This window comes from Lissotriton vulgaris, chromosome 9 (genome assembly GCF_964263255.1).
Source record: "Lissotriton vulgaris chromosome 9, aLisVul1.2, whole genome shotgun sequence".
In the NCBI taxonomy this organism is placed as follows: Eukaryota; Metazoa; Chordata; class Amphibia; order Caudata; family Salamandridae; genus Lissotriton; species Lissotriton vulgaris.
Window position 1 is genome coordinate 284873233 of NC_141697.1, and position 22151 is coordinate 284895383.

General features: G+C 44.8%; 1 pseudogene; it reads left to right on the forward strand.

Moving 5' to 3' along the window:
- Positions 1-19273: 19273 nt before the first annotated feature.
- On the forward strand, positions 19274-20408 carry LOC147690016 (HAUS augmin-like complex subunit 8 pseudogene; annotated as a pseudogene).
- Positions 20409-22151: the final 1743 nt, after the last annotated feature.

The window sequence follows — 22151 nt, forward strand, 5'->3', positions numbered from 1 at the left end:
ACCCACCTGATAGACCTGCATTTTCTCCCAGTCAACAAGAGGATCACCTTCAAGCTCCTCACCCATGCTCACAAAGCACTCCACAAAGCTGGACCAGCATACCTCAACAAATGACTGTCCTTCTAAACCCCGAACCGCCAGCTTCGCTCCGCCGACCTCGCCCTCGCCACCGTCCCACGCATCTGCCGAACGGCCATCAGCGGCAGATCATTCTCCCACCTGCGTAGGACCAAGGACCTGCTGACCTTCACAAGACTTCTCAAGACCTGGCTGTTCGTCCAGTAGCTGCCTCCCCCACCCCCTTAGAGCCTTGAGACCCTCACGGGTGAGTAGCGTGCTCTACAAATGCTTGGTTGATTGACTGAATGATTGTTTGGGGGTAGAAACATATCTTACAAGAGGTTTCTGGGGTGTCACACCCGCAGAAGATGTGCGTTCTCAGGTTGGTAGCCAGTTCCGGGGAGTCAACTAAGGTCTGTAGTAGTAAAGTTACAGGTGCCTGCCCACCTGAAATGCCAAAATGATTTGTAGACCAATGCCCACCTCCCTCACCACAGGGTAGGGATCTTTATGCATTGAGACTTAACTGTGCTTCTCACCTGTTGTGCCCTAGGAGGTCCCAAGTGTTTAATTCGTCCTCAGCTACTTGGAGGTCACAATCTAGCCACAATCTTAAGCAGGAACGTGTTCGTGTAGGTTTTGTGTTGGCCTGCGGCCTCTTGCATGGCAGAAGGGCAAAGCAAAACCTTTGATAAATCTGGCCCTTTGTTCGGTTTTTTCCAGGGGACAGGTTGGAATCCTCAGAGAGCTGGACCAGCCTTTCATCCTCTTGAGCCATGATAAATTCAGTTCTCCTGTACTGGATATTTTGGTTCCAAAAGACTATTTCCAGCTCCTAGCTATGATGAAAGTGTTCCTCAGTTTGTTAAAATCTGAGGGCCTCATTTATGAGAAGTGACGCATAGCTGTGTGAAAGCAGCGATGCGCCACTTCTCAGTGCGCCCCCCTTGCGACATGATTGATGAGTCATATTTACTGTATGAAGCATCATGTCGCAAGGAGTTACAGATACGGCAGTATTTCTGACATATCTGTATGGCGCAAAATTGACGCATTGCTGGAGTGTGTCACAAAAGTGACGCAACTCCAGCAACGTGTCCTTTCAGATGGGGCAAGCCCCATGTGAAAGGGTCTGCGTCAGTCTTATGCCTGCTGTGAGGAAGGCGTAAGATATTGACGTATTTGCGTCCTAGAAGTGGCGCAGTTAAATCTTACAGATTTCACTGGGTCACTTCTATGAGCCTTTCATTCGTCAGAACGCCCCCTTGCATACATTATACCTGGCGCAGGTATAATGAGGCGCAGGGGTCTAAAAAGTGACGCATCTACCTAGATGCGTCACTTTGTAAATATGGTGCAACAAGGCACATTTTTTACACCGCTGGTGCGTCACAAAAAGTGATGCACCGGGCGGCATAAAAGTGATGCACCGCCTTTATACATAAGGCCCTAAGTAAGGTCTTAGGGTTCAGGTGGTAGGTTTACACAGCATCCAGGAATGCCTTCAACAGCAAATCTATCCAGAGATTGCACAACTCTTGACAAAACCAGAAGCAGCAGGTCTATCAGATTTTTCCTCTGCTTAAAAATATGTGGTAGTCTTTCTTTGTTTAAAAAAGCCATTAGATAGATAGATAGATAGATAGATAGATAGATAGATAGATAGATAGATAGATAGATAGATAGATAGATAGATAGATAGATAGATATATGTATAAATATACACACAACAAATACATATATATACAGATATATAAATATATGTATTTATATATATATATGTATATATATATATATATATATATATATATATATATACACATACACACACAACAAATGCATATATATATATATATATATATATATATATATATATATATATATATATATATACACACACAAATTACACAAAACATTACAAATACATTCAGCATGAGTACAATTTATAGTACTTACATACTTATGCAGAACAATACTTCATTCAAAACATTGTTAAAACTAAAATTATTTACGTCTTTTCAGCAAGTCTTAGGAGCATTTAAAGTGTACATTAAGTGGATCTCCATCAAGGCAGCATGTTGTCTGTTTGTCTTATTGCATCATTTAAAATATTGATCATTGAAACACATGCTCATTAGATAATATTTGTAATATGGAATAGCTTATCTTGATTGTACAAACTGTAATGGTTTAAGTTGTGGAATCAAACAGCGTTTTTATGATCAGTATAATACAAGTGCATTGTAGATTCAATTGCTACTTGATCACATGGACAGTGTGAAGTTGGTCCACCATGGCCAAGTCCGCTAGGAAGCTAACAAGAAGACCAACAATTCCTAATCTATCAACAGAAATGTGTTTAGCTATTGTCACAAAGGAGAGGTATGGTTCAATTGTATCAATGGTCTTTAAAGGAATGTGTGATCTGAGGGTTGGCTTTAAATTCCCCATGCCCCCTCTTGATTTCCTGCGAGAATTAATGTATGCGCATCTGACTCCCAGCCTTATCTAGCTTCACATCTGAATTTGAGTAATAGAATATCATGGGCCTAGTAAGCATATTAGATACAGTTTTTATACATTAATATTATGACATTTTAAGTGCATCATCAAGGAGCAAACATTCTAAGATAATAGCCCTGTCAAAATGGGTTTAAGATTCGGACCAGACCAACATCCATACGGTTAACAAAATCTTACAGATAAGGTAATCCAAATTCTGTGTGGAAAATCTTAGAGGATCAGCTGGAAGCAGCAGCAAGCAAAAATCTCAAAAATCTATTTTCCTATATTTATATGCTTGTAACATGAAAATATCCCCATAAACCTACTCCATACCTGGCAATAGACAACCATTTACTCTTATACATATCAAGCTTAGGTTTCAGGGGTTTGGATCCTAATTTAGTATCAACATTATAAATAGTTTCTATAAATCTGATACATTGCTGTGTCCTGCCTGGTAAAAATCTTCGAGGGCAATCAAAATGGTCTGCTAGATAAAAAAAAAGCACATGAACCTTAGTTATTACCCATTTCTTAATCATATGAGAACTAGACTTTGTCGACTTGGAACCAATTGCCATGACAACAGTTTTAGAAAAATGGGATTTAAATCAAGTTGATCCATAAAAAATGATAAAAGAGTTTAAACATTTCTACAGTCCATTAGGCGATCTGGACATAAGTACAGCGTCACTAGAATAAAATAATGCAGGGATAGGGCAGGTGCCAGTCTGCAGAATGTCTTGACTATCAGTCACCAACATTTTTTTCTAAATCAATAAGTTACAGTGTTAAAAGGGAAAAAATAGTCCATTCTACATTCACCCCAAATCTGACATCAGTTGAAGGTTTGTGTGCAGTCTCAAGAAATGAATACTCGGGCATCAACACCCATAGAAGTCACGACTGCTCAATTTAGAACAATTAATACAATCAAAAACAGAACCTAAATGAATAAAAGCCAGATGCATGAAACCAAATTTAATAGTGATGGATTCATTTATCAAAAAGTACAAATTAAGAAAATGTTCAAGTCCTAGTATAAAACCAAACCAAACCAAATATCCAAAATGATGTGTTTGTCTGCTCAGACCTCAAGTCTATCCATAACACTCTCCCCGCAATCTTGAAACTGAGACCAGCAGTGAGCTTGAACGGAAACAGCTTGGATCACCTGTGTCACCCTTTTTATATATTTTGACTATTGATGATTTGACCAGGACATGGCCATATTTAAAAGATTAGTAACAATTGGGGGTCAAAAGTCAGTATTAATTCTGGAAAGAGATGAGGGCATTCTATCCAGTCCTAGGTCCTTCCCTGTGATGATATGATTATTAACTATTAGTGGATTCGCGTATCATAAATATAACAGAGGAAGAGTTTCTCCCCTACATTCTAGCGGTGCCTCTATGCCACCAGTGGCGGCTCCTCCCGTAAGGCAGAGGAGTGTCGCCCCACTGCTTTAAGAGGGGTGGGCGGGGTTACGGGGGAGGAGTGGTTTGCACACTCCAAATGCACATAGCTGCTTGGCTGGCCCTCTTGGGCCGGCCACACAGTTCTGCGCACTTTGCATCTTCCACACCAGACTTGCTTTACACAGCATTTGTGAGAAACATGCAAGCTTCACAGTCCCCGTCTGAGCACCGAACCAAGGTGCTCAGACCAATCACAGCGCTGCATGGCATTGTTGTGATTGGCTTAGGGGAGGGAGCCTGTGTGCTTCCTGCTTCCTTCCGCAATGGAAGCATAGGAGAAGGTAGCTGAAGGGACCGAAGGGGAGAAACACCATCAAAAGGTAAGTGAGTTAAAAAATAATAAATACATTCGGTCTCCCCGCTCCCCCTCTTTGCCGCACGCCACCTCGTTGCCAGCCACCACTGTATGCCATGCCCACAATAGATATTACTAAATTGCGAGACACTGGACTCTGCCTGCATCAGATCTTCCAGGCGTGGGATCTTTGTGTCAGTAAAGAAGAAACAATTAACAACTTACAAGAATGCTCAGTTGTCTTTCATTGCACCTATTTTCCGTAGGCTGTCCCAAGCCTCTTCCCTTCTAACTACTTTCTGGCCAGTAGGGCTTTTTCATATTCATTTCCTTTGGCTTAACCCTCTGCCTTGTTGCCAAAGATTTTTTAAGGTGGTCAATAAATATTTGTGCACCTTAAAACACAAAGAGTAAAGTCATTTCTAAGTTTTAACTTTTCGGTTGCAGTGGAACTGCCAGGACCCTTGTAGTTCTGTGAGTTTGTGGGTCTGGTTCGGTGGTTCCGAACCCGTTCAATAAAGGTTGTCGGAAATAGACGATTTTGATGTCAGCAGACCGCAAATGACGAGTGTAGCGTGTACAAGTGTTTTCGCATGAATCGTTCTATGAGAACACTCTGTATTGGGGGATTTCGTTTGAACCTTCGGGTTCCATTTTGTGTGCGGCAGCCATTTTGTGTGGTTGCCCTCACATAGGCCGATGACTGCGGCCGAACGAGTCCTTGAGACACGTATGCCTTAGCTGACTTCTGAATGACCTGGCCGAACTGACTCCTTGCCCGAGACTGACCTCGCTGAGCCAGTACCTTGTTAATCAGCTGGTCAGATAAAGATCAAAGAGCAGGACATGCCCGAGTTTATAGTACACTGCACGCACCTTTCTATCTTGCTTCCAATCTGTTTCTGTTCCTTCCTTTACGACATAATCACTGATTTGGGTTGAGGGTTTTATGATGGGTTTGTCCGGCCAGAATGATCAAGAAATTGGAATGTGCTTGGTCATTTCGGGTGGGCTGGACAACGGAATGTGGGATTGTCGTCATACGCTACTTTTGAAATGTCACACTGTCATTGGTTAGTTTGTATGAACCCAAGGTTAATTTGGAATGTTGCCTGAGGCTTGATTTTTGGCATAAAAGACCATGCTCCGCTCATTGAATTTGTGCAATCTCTAGCGAACCACCCGTGTTGTGCTTCGTAGATCTCTGTTCCTGGTTGCAGCCAATAAACTTTGGTCTTTGACGTCATCAAGAAGTATCCTGTGTCTCTGTTTGCCAAGGCAGAGGAACTCGAAGGCATCGGGCGTTTTCCCTGACGCCGCTGGGTTCTAAAACCTGGTCCTTCACCCTTTTCGTTGTTGAACACATTATATCAAAATAGGCCAAGGCAGAATTAACATCAGCCAAATAAGGTAAGCAACAAAACATCTCAGTCGAATTACATTTGCTCAAATCAGTCAGTAGGGGGCAGGATTACCAGAGTCCCACATGAGCCTTAAGCTTTTGATTTTGGTGTCTTCAGCCAGAACATGTGTATTAGCAGATTCCTGCTAACACCGTTTTCCGAGTTGGGTGGTCGGAACACCATGGGACCGCTGTTACTGCCGTTTTGCAGCGGTCTGAACCCGCAATATGCTGGCGGTGCTGCTGCCGCACCGCCAAACATATTACAAGTTTCCTCATCACCACGGTATTCATGGCGGTGAGCCTTCCATGTTAAATGTGGTGGTGGGTAAATTAAGGGGGCCCTAGAGGGCCCCCTGTTGCCTCAGAGCCAGGGAATGCCAGTGGAGGGCACATGTTGTGCCCCCCCTGTATGCATGCACCCCCAGTTCTTCCATGCCATGAATTTCACAGTCAATGGCATGCAGGAACGCGCTTTGGCAGTCCTAGAGCAAGGCCTTGCTAAAGATAACAAATGAGCCTTAGCACGGCACCACTGTGGGACCGCCAAAGCAGGACTGCCTGAACTGGATTCCAGTCGGAATATGTTGGTGGGTCCCAGTACGGTTTTCACGGTGTGGCAGCGTGGTGCTGGAGTGGAGGCCCGCTGCCACATCAGCAAACTCGTAATCATGTCCTTAGTCACCAATCTACTCAAGACTTTTGATGAAAAATAAACTAAATAGTGCTTGAATGACCTCTGCCCATTGGTGTAGTTGGAAGAGCTGGGGGGCAGCCTTAACTGACATTATCCAGGTTACATGTTTGGATCAAACGAGTAAAAGCCTCACCTTGTGTATCATGTTTGGAGAGTGCCTGTGCACCATCCTCAGAGCCAGAAGCTCTGCATATAGCACCTGATGGTGGAAGGCTCAAAGGGGCATTGCAATCCCAAGAGAGGATAATTAAGAGTGTTTATTCTGTACAGTTTAAACATGTCTATTATAGCTGAAATTGCTTATTAACATTGCCAGGAGTGCTGCAATTGAAGTTATTGTTATAAAAATAAACAATCAAAATATTATGTGAGTTACTGCAAATCAAACTCTGCCCATGCAGGTTAGGTGAATCAGCATGAAACTATTTTACCTTTCACATATATGTCACAGATACAAGTGTTGAAAAACCCACTTTAGTCAATGTTTAATTTGTGCCGGTGTTTGCATGAATTCTGCTCAGGAACAGAACTATGTTTGGGATTAGACCATCGCCTTTTAGGGATGGAGTCATCATACCACCTCTGAATATATGAGCCAGAGTCTGACTAACTATAGTGCCTCACTTGCTCTCCTAACCTTACCACGGAAACAAGTGACTTGGCACCCCAGAACTCAACACTCTTGACACTCTCAGGGATCGCGGTAACAGGACACACCCTTTCGCAGTCTCAGTCATACTCATTCACAATAAAATAAACAAGAGGCACGAAGGAAGTTTAGAATATTTATTCAAATAATCATGTCCTAGAATGTAACATTCGTGCCACAATGGGAACACAAATTAATACTAAAAATACTGTTAGCATGGTAAATAAATAATATATCATAAAAAGCCTTCTAAAACAGAATATCCTAACCCCCCTCCCTTCTCCTGAAGCTAAATGATCCTAAACCAAAGATCACTGGGAATATTGGCGGACCCTGTACATGAGCATACATAGATGGACGTTCTACATCTCAGCTGGCGTAGTAATCTTGCTCCAGAATTCTTCCTCAGAGTGTCTACTTAAACTCCTGTGCTCTGTTATATGACAAGACATGTGTGTTCATAAACAGCAACTGCATTCTTGTGTAATGTCTAGGTGCTAGTGCCTGACCAGAGATAATAACAATGGGCATTGTTGTTTGACCTAATCTGTGGTGTTTAGACTAAATCCCAGGAAAAGAACAGAACGCAAAAACATATGCAGGTTCAGAGTGAAGGAACAATGTGGCAGAAAAGCAGTCTCGGCCGGCAAGACTCGCAGGTGGGTGGGTAACGCGGGGGGTCACTCAGGTTCGGGGGGGGAGGTGGGACGGGTTTAATTAACATTTTTAAAAGTATATTCCCGGGTCCCGCGCCACCTCAAATCCTGGCCAGAACCCTGCATTTTTCTGCTGCTCTCCTAAACAGGAAACAGCCACATGCAGCCTCCCTCCCCTAAGCCAATCGTAATGCTGCAATGGCAGCGTTGTGATTGGAGAGGACGGCGCCCAGCTGGGCGCCTATGGGGAGGCCATTTTCTCTATGTAGACTGCATGCAGCCTACACAGAGAAAAGGCAGAGTGCGCATGACTGGTTTGGTAGGCCCCAGAGGGCCGGCCAAACAGTCAGGGCCAACAGCATTGGGCAAGCCACTCTTCACTAACCTGCCCACTTGCCCACCACCAACGAGGCATGCCCTTCTGTTTTCTCGCAGAAGCAGAAAAATAAAATGGTATTTAAAATACTATTTTATGTTTCTGCTTCTCGCATTGAGAGTAAGTAGTGGGGCAACTCTCCTCCGCCCTATGGAGGAGCTGCCCCTGCTCAAAAGCAAGTGTGTTTATATTGTAACGTGTTCAAAGAAAATGCGGCCTACAACGTGCACAATTAGGCTAACAAAGAGAAAACTACAATGGGCCATGCAGGAAAAAATAACAGTGTGTGAGTTATAGATCTAGGATAGATCACAATAGGCCCGTCACTGTCCTACCTGTCCTAGGTAAAATCACCCAACAGGTGATATCTCAACAATCGTCTTCTCATTTGGAAGGATGACATTTTTTGGATTCTTGCCAGCTGGGATCTTCTCCCATAGATATGGAAGATGGCTGCTTCCCCTCTTGCTTTGGATGAACTCGGAACAATTGTGGATCAGCGAGACTTCTTTGTACTCCTTGTACTTGGCTTATCAGCGACATTTGATACTAAGGATGATGGCTTCCTTCTTAAATGCATTCTTGAGATAGACTATGAAGGAGCGGGCTAAGCCTAATTTGCCTCCTTAAAAGGTCATACACAATCAGTGGCTCATCCACAATCTTGTTGCCTCATTCAGAGGGTGAGCTGTGGAGTACCTCAGGAAGTCTTCTTATTTCCTATGCTGATTATTATGTACGTTCATCCTCCAATATCTCTTATCAGGTCTTTTGGCTGTAGGTTCTTATGCTGATGTAACCTAGCTCATCATGCGTTTGGACCTCCAAGTGCCCTGCACGGAGGTTAATCTGACCGTCTGCCTATTAACTGTCCAATTCTAAACATCTCTCAGTCTTCTCCAATGCAATGTAATAAAACGAGATTTTTGTTATGGATGAACCATACAGGCAGATGACACGACTCTCTTTGGCTAGCAGGGCCGGACAGGCTTCCGGGCAGTTTGGAATGCTGCTGATCTGGGGGCTGATTTCGTTCATGGAGACCTGTGTGTGCTAAACGAAATTCGGTTTGCTTTAACCCCTTGGGCGCGGCTGCGATTCTGCGCCTGTGCGGGCGATTTAGAGAGTGGGCGGGTTTATGATGGCCCCCAGCCGTCATCAGCACACGCCCACCGTGATGCATGACGGCCGGGGGCGGTCATCAGCATGGAAGGGGTTAATTATTTCGAAGCACACGCAGGTCTTCATGAACTAAATCAGCCCCCACCCCAGTGGAATCAACCCCTAGCTCGGCAGCATTCCAAACTGCCCGGTAGTCAGTCCGGCCCTGTTGGCCAGTGTTTTAGATGCTTTATTCAATTCAAATCTTGAGCGTCCATCTTGACTCCCAACTTTCCATGTAGCATCTGATTAAGGCTGTCTTCAGTTGTTTTTCCCCCTAGAAGTGATCAGAAAGATTTTTCCTTTTTTACACTGACAGCTAGGTGCGCAAGTTGTCTTTGTGTGTATCTTTGTGGGCCTGAATACTGTAAGATTTTAAAGCTGGGACTCCCTGAAGCGTCTCTGAAACAGGTGCAGAAAGTCCAAAACGTTGCTGTTAACGTAGCATGTGGATTAAGGAAAACTGATTTCACACCTTCAGGAGTCCTTTCTAAAGCTCTTTGGCTGATATATAGAACCTTTTATGGTACTGAGAAACCTCCTCTTGCCTTACGCTTCACACTGCATAATCCGCTGAGGAATCTACGCTGTCATTCTACATTAGTAATCACTATAGCACCTGTTAAGGCCAGTCTTCAGGTGTGTGAGCCTTGTCCTTTCTAGGGCCTCTGCTCTGGAAGTTCACTGTTCTGGACTAAAACTCTTTGTATCCCACTTGTCCTCTAAAACGGCTTTAAAAATGTTTCTTTTTTTATGATTTCCATAACTGTGCTATTATATACAGTGTCTTAATGAGTGGATGTTGCGCTCTACAAATGTTATTATATTCCCTTCCAGAGCAATGCACACTTCTCACAATGACCACGCTCTCATGACGGTGACGGAGGTGTCTAGACTGTGTGCCCATTCACTCCTTGGCCTCTTTGCTAAAACTCTAAAAACAGAATCAATTAATTAAGATTACACACATCTCTGCTCACAGATACAGGTATTTACTATTCTGTTGAAAAACGAAAATATGACATGCCAGGTGCTGGTGCCGCTCCATAAAAGTATATCAGTCCAACCAAGAAATGCAGTTGTTCTGTTAAAAACTATGACAGCAGATTTCTTGAGGAGTACACACGTTATTCTTCAGCTACCCCAGTCACAACGAATCAAGTAAATAGGTCTAGCTGAAGAGTGCTTTGAACTCGCCTGAGAAACCGACCTGATGAGCTATCTACAACAGAGTATATTCTAAATGTTTACAATTTAACATTATTCTGTGAATCAAGTCAAGCCAGGGGGTGCCAGTCAGCACACATGTATAGACACAGCGTGGCAGCAGTAATTGTATTTGCACTTGGTGTGAGACAATGTAAATACATCAGTGCTGCTGATTGGTCCAACTGTACTCTGCCTCGGTGTGCCAGCAGCGATACAGTCTAAGCCTAGAATAAGACAAACTGATGGTACCAGTACTAGTTGCTCCAAGCGTACAGGCATGGCGTACAAGGCACAGTCGCTAGCGAAACTCTAAGAGAAATGCAAAGGGAAAAGGACAAAGCCAGGGGGAGACACGGAGGGGCATATTTACAAACCCCTAACGCCACTGGAGCATCTCTTTTTCTGTTGCTCTGGTGGCAAACTCCGCCATATCACATATTTACAAGGTGGCACTAAGCCACCACCTTGTAAATATGCCCCTTGGCGGCAATGGCCGTGCAATGGGTGTTGTTGTGGGAGTTCCACTGCACCACCCATTGCTTTTTGATCTGCCCCAGATTTACAAGGCTGAGGCAGTTCCAAAAACTAAGGCCAGGTAATATCCAGTCTTAGAGTGGCAATACAAGGAGAGATTATTAATTTCTCCTCCTACTTTCCTTTTTCTATGTGTGTTGCATTTTGCAGAACACATAAAAAGAGCAAATCGCCATGAATAATTGTTTATGTGCAGGAAGGTGTCCCTTCTTGCACATAAACAATCGCCCCTACAGAGCAGGCACCCTTGCAACATGGCACAAGGGTGCCTGCGCCGGCACTAGGCAATTTTTTCAGCGCCAGCACTAGGAGAAACGTAGGAATGGCCGTATTTTTGTAAATAGGGTGCATCCCTGCATTAAAAAAAATGTAGGAGCGTGACATTGGCAAATTTGGTGTAACACCACCCTCTGCCATTTTTTTGTAAATATACCCCATAAGCCCTGATTAGTCGAGGTGTTATTTAGCGCACATGATAAATAACGAAACACAGGGTATGTTATTTATTTTGTATGATAAATAACACTTACCACGAGTTTGTGGGGAATAACTTGCAGGCTTTGGTGTTTAAGGCACACAAATACGCATGGTAATGTAAATGCCATGCAAATTCCCTTGTTAAATTTAAGCAGGGTTAATCTGCCGAAATTTAAGGACAGAGGGGGAATTTACTGGATCCGATAATTATCGCATGCCTTAAAAACAGCCAAACACATAATTCCGACTCCTCTGAAAACAGGGGTTTATGACCGGCCTACTCGTAATCAGGGCCTAAGCCATAGATCCTAATAGATTGGCAGTATAATATACAGTGAAAGCCATCAGAAAGCCAGGTTTTTATGGTTTTAAAGCTCCTAACAGAGACAATTAGGTGGTACCGGGGCTGGTTTCAGGTGTGCAGGCCCTGTGTTCTGGCAGCAATACAGGCTGCTCCCAGTACAGAAACAGTGTGATTTCACCCATCCTCTGTGCTCCGATTGAGCAGGCACAGTGACCAGCAGCAGTACCATCTGCCCTCAAAACAGAGACAGTGTGACAACATCCGTGTCATTAACACAGGAGTACTGGCACAGCGCCATATACATGTATACTTTTTTAAGCACAGGCACAGTGTGACAGCATCCATACTGTTTGCACCAGAGGTGCAACTAGAGCCACATTTTGTTGGGGGGAGGGGGCTAATAAAACATTTTTTTGGGGGGGGGGGCTAATTCTTCCAGCAGTGGGCAGGGTGAAGTGGAGATACAGGGGCTCTAAGAAGGGGTGAAAAAACAACAAAGCCTCGTTAACAAGTAAATGGTCTTTTAAAAGACTTGTGAAGTACTCGGGTGTGGCTGCAATAAGAGCGACGCCAGACCAGCCAGCCTACAGCAGCTCAAAAACTGTCTGTGTGCCCGGGAAGCTGTCTCAACCAGTGCTTTGAGCCTGACAATTAAGTGCTGGTGCTCAGCACCAGCACTTAATTGTCAGCACCAACGTTTTGTACAGCCTGCCATAAGGTGGCGCAGTCTAGGTAAGTTAGAGATGACCACAACAACAGTTAATTACTAATGTTATAGTCATTTAAAGTGATTATTACCTGTCGCCCACGCCATTCTTAGAGATTTGGGGGCCTGAAACAGTCTGAATAGTCACACTTGTAGGAGTGTTATGGTTAGTTGTTGTTACTATCATTGGCAAAATAGCAGGGCAATGTGTGGTACAAGCTGCAATGGCTGCTTGACGAGCGCCCTGGCACATATTTTTTTACAAATTAAGCACTGGTCTCAGCCCAGGCTGACACACACGACGGGGTAGGGGGAGGCCTTTGAGCCCTATGGGTGTTGCGCGCCTGGTCTGCACTAAGAGTACCACAGAGCTTGTGACAGCAGTTGTAAAGGTGTGCCTGTAAAGATGCGCTCGCATTACACCACCATAACAACACAGACATTACTACATTGACTTCAGCATATCACTACATAACAACCTCTAAATGTACAGGCCTGGGGAGGTGGTGCTGTGGTAAGCGTTAGGGAAGGCAGTAGGCTCTCGCTCAGTCGTAGGGCTGGGACAAGGGGGTTAGTGTCAGACATAGACTAAGAAGGAGGAGCATGGCAGGTAGGGTTAACGTAGTCTTATAGGTGTGTGATAATGGAAGCGCTTGGGGGTTGTTTAAGTAATGTAGATGTAGTGGCCATTTGTATTACAGACTTACTGTATGGATGTAGTGGTAGACTGAAGTACTGGTAGCATGTATCGTGGTTTCTAGGTAGCTCGGTTTCGAGGTATGAATATGGAACCTCTGTTACACCAGGCAGTCCCTCCTTTACTCGCATAAAGTGTAGACACATTGGGGCAGAAGCAAAACGTTTTTTAGTGGCACTGCATGTGCACTGCCTTCATCATGTGTAGAGACACAGCAGTACTACCAGTAACATGTCACAGACATGACTCTCTCTGAATGATGTGTATACACAGCATGATGGCAAATGCACCATATGTATACCAGCAGAAGCTGTGCGACCTGCATGAGGGGTACATTTAAAGTGGCGGCCACAGTGCTGCCTCTATAAGGTGTGCATTTAATGAGATGAGAGTAGTACTACCTGCATGAGGGGTAAATTTAATGTGAAAGCAGCAGTGCTGCATGCATAAGAAGTGCATTTAAAGAGATGAGAGTAGTCCTACCTGCATGAGGAATACATGGAGTGTGATGACCGTAGTACGACCTGCATGAGGAATACATTCAGTGTGATGGCCATAGTGTGACCTGCTTGAGGAATACATGTAGTGTGATGGTCGTAGTACGACCTGCATGAGGAATACATTCAATGTGATGGCCATAGTGTGACCTGCTTGAGGAATACATGTAGTGTGATGGCCGTAGTACGACCTGCCTGAGGAATACATTCAGTGTGCTGGCCATAGTGTGACCTGCTTGAGGAATACATGTAGTGTGATGGCCGTAGTACCACCTGCATGAGGAATACATTCAATGTGATGGCCATAGTGTGACCTGCTTGAGGAATACATGTAGTGTCATGGCCGTAGTACGACCTGCATGAGGACATTCAGTGTGATGGCCATAGTGTGACCTGCTTGAGGAATACATGTAGTGTGATGGTCGTAGTACAACCTGCATGAGGAATACATTCAATGTGATGGCCATAGTGTGACCTGCTTGAGGAATACATGTAGTGTGATGGCCGTAGTACGACCTGCCTGAGGAATACATTCAGTGTGCTGGCCATAGTGTGACCTGCTTGAGGAATACATGTAGTGTGATGGCCGTAGTACCACCTGCATGAGGAATACATTCAATGTGATGGCCATAGTGTGACCTGCTTGAGGAATACATGTAGTGTGATGGCCGTAGTACGACCTGCCTGAGGAATACATTCAGTGTGCTGGCCATAGTGTGACCTGCTTGAGGAATACATGTAGTGTGATGGCCGTAGTACCACCTGCATGAGGAATACATTCAGTGTGATGGCCATAGTGTGACCTGCTTGAGGAATACATGTAGTGTGATGGTTGTAGTACGACCTGCCTGAGGAATACATTCAGTGTGCTGGCCATAGTGTGACCTGCTTGAGGAATACATGTAGTGTGATGGCAGTAGTACCACCTGCATGAGGAATACATTCAATGTGATGGACATAGTGTGACCTGCTTGAGGAATACATGTAGTGTCATGGCCGTAGTACGACCTGCATGAGGAATACATTCAGTGTGATGGCCATAGTGTAACCTGCTTGAGGAATACATGTAGTGTGATGGCCGTAGTACCACCTGCATGAGGAATACATTCAGTGTGATGGCCATAGTGTGACCTGCTTGAGGAATACATGTAGTGTGATGGCCGTAGTACGACCTGCATGAGGAACACATTCAGTGTGATGGCCATAGTGTGACCTGCTTGAGGAATACATGTAGTGTGATGGCCGTAGTACGACCTGCATGAGGAATACATTCAGAGTGATGGCCATAGTGTGTCCTGCTTGAGGAATACATGTAGTGTGATGGTCGTAGTACGACCTGCATGAGGAATACATTCAGTGTGATAGCCATAGTGTGACCTGCTTGAGGAATACATGTAGTGTGATGGCCGTAGTACCACCTGCATGAGGAATACATTCAATGTGATGGCCATAGTGTGACCTGCTTGAGGAATACATGTAGTGTCATGGCCGTAGTACGACCTGCATGAGGACATTCAGTGTGATGGCCATAGTGTGACCTGCTTGAGGAATACATGTAGTGTGATGGTCGTAGTACAACCTGCATGAGGAATACATTCAATGTGATGGCCATAGTGTGACCTGCTTGAGGAATACATGTAGTGTGATGGCCGTAGTACGACCTGCCTGAGGAATACATTCAGTGTGCTGGCCATAGTGTGACCTGCTTGAGGAATACATGTAGTGTGATGGCCGTAGTACCACCTGCATGAGGAATACATTCAATGTGATGGCCATAGTGTGACCTGCTTGAGGAATACATGTAGTGTGATGGCCGTAGTACGACCTGCCTGAGGAATACATTCAGTGTGCTGGCCATAGTGTGACCTGCTTGAGGAATACATGTAGTGTGATGGCCGTAGTACCACCTGCATGAGGAATACATTCAGTGTGATGGCCATAGTGTGACCTGCTTGAGGAATACATGTAGTGTGATGGTTGTAGTACGACCTGCCTGAGGAATACATTCAGTGTGCTGGCCATAGTGTGACCTGCTTGAGGAATACATGTAGTGTGATGGCCGTAGTACCACCTGCATGAGGAATACATTCAATGTGATGGCCATAGTGTGACCTGCTTGAGGAATACATGTAGTGTCATGGCCGTAGTACGACCTGCATGAGGAATACATTCAGTGTGATGGCCATAGTGTAACCTGCTTGAGGAATACATGTAGTGTGATGGCCGTAGTACCACCTGCATGAGGAATACATTCAGTGTGATGGCCATAGTGTGACCTGCTTGAGGAATACATGTAGTGTGATGGCCGTAGTACGACCTGCATGAGGAACACATTCAGTGTGATGGCCATAGTGTGACCTGCTTGAGGAATACATGTAGTGTGATGGCCGTAGTACGACCTGCATGAGGAATACATTCAGAGTGATGGCCATAGTGTGTCCTGCTTGAGGAATACATGTAGTGTGATGGTCGTAGTACGACCTGCATGAGGAATACATTCAGTGTGATAGCCATAGTGTGACCTGCTTGAGGAATACATGTAGTGTGATGGTCGTAGTACGACCTGCATGAGGAATACATTCAGTGTGATGGCCATAGTGTGACCTGCTTGAGGAATACATGTAGTGTGATGGCCGTAGTACGACCTGCATGAGGAATACATTCAGTGTGATGGCCATAGTGTGACCTGCTTGAGGAATACATGTAGTGTGATGGTCGTAGTACGACCTGCATGAGGAATACATTCAGTGTGATGGCCATAGTGTTACCTGCTTGAGGAATGCATGTAGTGTGATGGCAGTAGTACGACCTGCATGAGGAATACATGTAGTGTCATGGCCGTAGTACGACCTGCATGAGGAATACATTCAGTGTGATGGCCATAGTGTGACCTGCTTGAGGAATACATGTAGTGTCATGGCCGTAGTACGACCTGCCTGAGGAATACATTCAGTGTGCTGGCCATAGTGTGACCTGCTTGAGGAATACATGTAGTGTGATGGCCGTAGTACCACCTGCATGAGGAATACATTCAATGTGATGGCCATAGTGTGACCTGCTTGAGGAATACATGTAGTGTCATGGCCGTAGTACGACCTGCCTGAGGAATACATTCAGTGTGCTGGCCATAGTGTGACCTGCTTGAGGAATACATGTAGTGTGATGGCCGTAGTACCACCTGCATGAGGAATACATTCAGTGTGATGGCCATAGTGTGACCTGCTTGAGGAATACATGTAGTGTGATGGTTGTAGTACGACCTGCCTGAGGAATACATTCAGTGTGCTGGCCATAGTGTGACCTGCTTGAGGAATACATGTAGTGTGATGGCCGTAGTACGACCTGCATGAGGAATACATTCAGTGTGATGGCCATAGTGTAACCTGCTTGAGGAATACATGTAGTGTGATGGCCGTAGTACCACCTGCATGAGGAATACATTCAGTGTGATGGCCATAGTGTGACCTGCTTGAGGAATACATGTAGTGTGATGGCCGTAGTACGACCTGCATGAGGAACACATTCAGTGTGATGGCCATAGTGTGACCTGCTTGAGGAATACATGTAGTGTGATGGCCGTAGTACGACCTGCATGAGGAATACATTCAGAGTGATGGCCATAGTGTGTCCTGCTTGAGGAATACATGTAGTGTGATGGTCGTAGTACGACCTGCATGAGGAATACATTCAGTGTGATGGCCATAGTGTGACCTGCTTGAGGAATACATGTAGTGTGATGGTCGTAGTACGTCCTGCATGAGGAAAACATTCAGTGTGATGGCCATAGTGTGACCTGCTTGAGGAATACATGTAGTGTGATGGCCGTAGTATGACCTGCATGAGGAATACATTCAGTGTGATGGCCATAGTGTGACCTGCTTGAGGAATACATGTAGTGTGATGGCCGTAGTACGACCTGCATGAGGAATACATTCAGTGTGATGGCCATAGTATGACCTGCTTGAGGAATACATGTAGTGTGATGGCCGTAGTATGACCTGCATGAGGAATACATTCAGTGTGATTGCCATAGTGTGACCTGCTTGAGGAATACATGTAGTGTGATGGCCGTAGTACGCAAGCAAAACAAAACTAAAAGATTCCCTTGGTGGTATCTCAGATAAATTTTGTCTCACAACTAATCTACTGCAATTATCCTGCTCACATCAATTCGCTACTGGTAAAACCTAACAACAAGCATTCCACATAGTTATCAATAGCCCACAAGTAAGTAGAACCACAAAATGCACTTACAATCTAAAAAGTAGACAAAACATAACGTTGTCAAGGTTTATGTATTTCATTTAGTGTTTTATTATAAAAAGTATATATATTTTTCTAAAAAGGACATCTGCCAGTAACAGTCAGTTTTTTGCAATCGTTTTCCAGTGTGTAAACTGCTGTCACAAACAAAATCATCAATCTAAAACAAATTATCATACAAACAACATACAAAATGTTTAAAAAACCACAAAGGTTAATACATGTATTAACCTTTGTGGTTTTAATAATAAATACACTAAATGAAATACATAAACCTTGGCAACGTTATGTTTTGACTAATGTTTAGATTGTAAGTGCTTTTTGTAATTCTACTTACTTGTGGGCTATTGATAACTATGTGGAATGCTTGTTGTTAGGTTTTACCAGTAGCGAATTGATGTGAGCAGGATAATTGCAATAGATTAGTTGTGAGACAAAATTTATCTGAGATACCACCAAGGGAATCTTTTAGTTTTACTTGTGTACTTACCCTGTTCCCTTGGGGCTAAAGGGTTACTCTCCTTTCTTAGACATGGCCGTAGTACGACCTGCATGAGGAATACATTCAGAGTGATGGCCATAGTGTGTCCTGCTTGAGGAATACATGTAGTGTGATGGTCGTAGTATGACCTGCATGAGGAATACATTCAGTGTGATGGCCATAGTGTGACCTGCTTGAGGAATACATGTAGTGTGATGGCCGTAGTACCACCTGCATGAGGAATACATTCAATGTGATGGCCATAGTGTGACCTGCTTGAGGAATACATGTAGTGTGATGGCCGTAGTACGACCTGCATGAGGAATACATTTAGTGTGATGGCCGTAGTGTGACCTGCATGAAGAATACGTTTAGTGTGATGGACAGTGTCGGCTGGTGACATTTGAAAGTGGTGAGGCGTAAAATTATTGTTGCACTGCACTGTGGCGAGTGAGCAAGCTAAAACAACCTACGAGATTAGTAAAGCAACATGGCTGAACTATTTATCATTTAAGAAACTTTACTGAGTTTCTATCTTTCTCTCGTGAAAATGCCCTTTGCTGTTATTGCTGTTGAGTTGCAGTCCAGCAATGTCACTGACTGAAGAGCCTGAGAAAACATACATTTGCTTCTCCCCTCATCCGTGTGCCTTCATTTTAGGTGTTCAGCCTTTCGAACCGCTAGCAATGTGGAGGCTAACTGATATTTTATTTAATGTGCTTTATGATATTAGAAATGTGCAAACTGTGCAGTGCAGCCTCACTGATCCCCCAAAAGTCCCATCTGACCCTTTCCCGCATATCAAAGGGCCCTAAGGAGGTGGGAGCAGAAAATGGCGGATTTAGTAAGCACCCCCGCAGAGGATGTATCCACCAATAGCTCTTGGAGTAGTAATGAAATCACTGCGAAAAAGCCTAAAGTTGGAAAGATGGAGCAGTCTCGTTATATGCAGCAGTATGACAAGAAAAAAGTTGCAAAGGTAAACCTGCAAAATACAACCATCTGTTCAGGTGTGAAGCCTCCTGAGAGGACCGGCAGTGGTACACCCGCCAGAAGGTCCATGGCGCCTCAGAGGTTCAAGGCCCCGAGTTGACTTCCACCTGGCACCCTGGATAGCACCATCTTTGGGAAAGGTGATCTGCAGTCCACTTTGCTGGAAGGCCATAAAATCGCTCGCCCTGATCTTGATCTTTCTGTTATTAATGATAAAACATTTCAGAGAAAGACTCCAAAAGCCCTCTTCAAAGCTCATGCTCAACCTCCCAAAAAGGAGCAGCCTCCAGTCCCTGCAGTTCCTGAGGATGTTCTGGCAATGAATGAGGCACAGACACAGCTGCTAACCTTACTCTGCCTAGAGATTCAGAAAGATATGCGTCGACTTGAGGAAAAGGCTGAGAAGAATCTATTGCTAGCATGCGAAGAGAGAGAGAGAAGCTACAGAAGAAAGTGCATGAGCAGAAGCGTCGGCTTTCACTGTTGAAGAAGGAGCAGGCGCTAGCAGAGGTGCTAGCAGTGAAGCTTGCAAGCCAGACTGCAGCACTCATGCCATCCAGGAGCAGTTTAAAAGTGTGTATGAAACATTTGCCACAGCCCTGGATTCCACGAGACATGAGCTGCCTCTCAAAAGTATTCATGTTGAAGGAAGCAGAAAGGACTACTTGGAAAAATTGCAAAACCATTTGTCAGTTACTGAATCCTTTCTGGCTGAGTTTATGCCGCTCTGGTCCGAAGAAAATTCCAAGATATTAACTCAAACGAAAGAACTTGAGGAGACGGCCCTGCATATGGACACAGATCTTCCAAGCACTCTGACGGAGATTATTCACTTGGCCTTTAAAGTAAGCAAAGAGAGTACTTTACAGAACCAGCACAAAATCGAGGATACTGAAGGCGTGGATGCTGTGAAACCGTGGTATTTTGTTGACCAATCTCTTTGTAATTCGAATGACTAACTGAAGCGCCTCTGCCATACCCCAAGCTTTCATATTTTGATACTAAATCATTGGACTTGTTTTATGTACACAGGAGAATATTGTGTTTTTTGGTTTTTAATCCTGCACATTTATCCATGTTCTGTCGTATTAGGATCAACAGTGTTAAAAAGGGGTTCCAAAGACAACCAGTAACTAAAGACCCTTTTTGTTGCCCGGCGATATCGCCTCTATGACCCACCAATGTTAATCAATGAAGAAGCAGGCGCTGGAGACTGGAAGGCAGGAAACAAGGATTTTATTCTCTCCGGAGGAGAACACATCAATTCAGACAGCAAGTATCGTCACGAGGTGCTCTAACCACATCTCTGAGGCCTGGCCTCTTATACTAGGGTTTATGACCTTTATTGCACATAACACATTCTCGCAATACGTTAATAGTTGAAAGAACATCCTCGGAATCTCCCCTTTAGGCCCGTTCCCACATACATTTACAGTTGGATTCTCCACCCCGGTCACAACAGGTGATGGTTGTCGCACAGCAGGGCATTCCGCCGATTCACGGAATGCATGGGGTTGATCGGATCTCATGGGGTGGGGGCTTTGATCGGTTCGGGGGTCTTTTGATGGGGAGGGGAAGCTTCCTACTGTACGGGGTAATAAACAGTATCCGCAGAGCCAGGTGGCGGCCTGGGAACAAGGAAGACAAACGGGGACACAGGAAAAGGGGGTTTGCATCAAAAGGATTTGAGGCCACGAAAGGAATGAGGGGAGGTGTCGCGCTGGGAACAGGATGGGATTCAGTGGTGAAGCTGCGCTGAAGAGGGGTTTATGACCCAAGGCATGAGAGAGCGGGGGTTGTCAGCGTGCGGGGGAATGCTTGCGAGGTTAAGAGAGAGAGAGAGAGACGCGCTGGCTATCAGCGAGGGGCAGGGAGGCCATGGTGCTCAAAATGGCTGCCGCTTACGCATACGAATGGGCTTGGAAAGGGGCAAGATGGCGCCGATAATGTTGACGTTTTGCAGTCTAATCTTTAACAGTCCTCCCTTTTCAACATATCTTAGCCAACTTGCTTACTCAATGTCAATCTTCATCAAATTCCTAACCTCGGCATCATATATTGCTCTCATACGTTCGTTTTCAAAGTCCACAGTCTTAGGGCAAATACAATTTGCACATAATGAACACAGAGGTGGCAGACATTGAATTCCTAAGCATAGACCGCATATTACAACTACAGGAATCAGGATAATGGTGAACAGTCTCCAACCCCAGTTCTTAACGGTGTTCCAGAACCAACCACCAAGCGACCATTCTTCTTGTTCCTGGTGGACTTCTGAAGAGAGTCTGTGAAGATGTTCGATGGCTTTGTACACTGAGGGTGAGTTGTCCGGTATGTATGTACAGCAGCTGGACCCAATGATGCGGCATGCTCCACCACGGTCCGCAAGAACCACATCCAGGACAAGGCGGTTCTGGAGGGCCACCAAGCGGACCGCTTGAAGTTCAGCGGTGTTGTTAGCAAGGATACCAGCCGTGATGTTCATTGTTGTCTCAACTGCTTGAGTCAGATGTCGGATGGCACGGCTGTTTGCCATCGGGCCCCAGAGGGGGACTAGTCCTTTCATAGCATCGATGAATTGCGCTCCTGTTGAATCGGCTTGTTCGATGTCCTTGGCTCGTTTTTGTCTGTGATGATTTGCTGGTGCCACATAAGTCGGAGGAAGGATGAAAGAAATGAAACAAGTGCCCCCCCAGCCTTTGGGGAGCCAG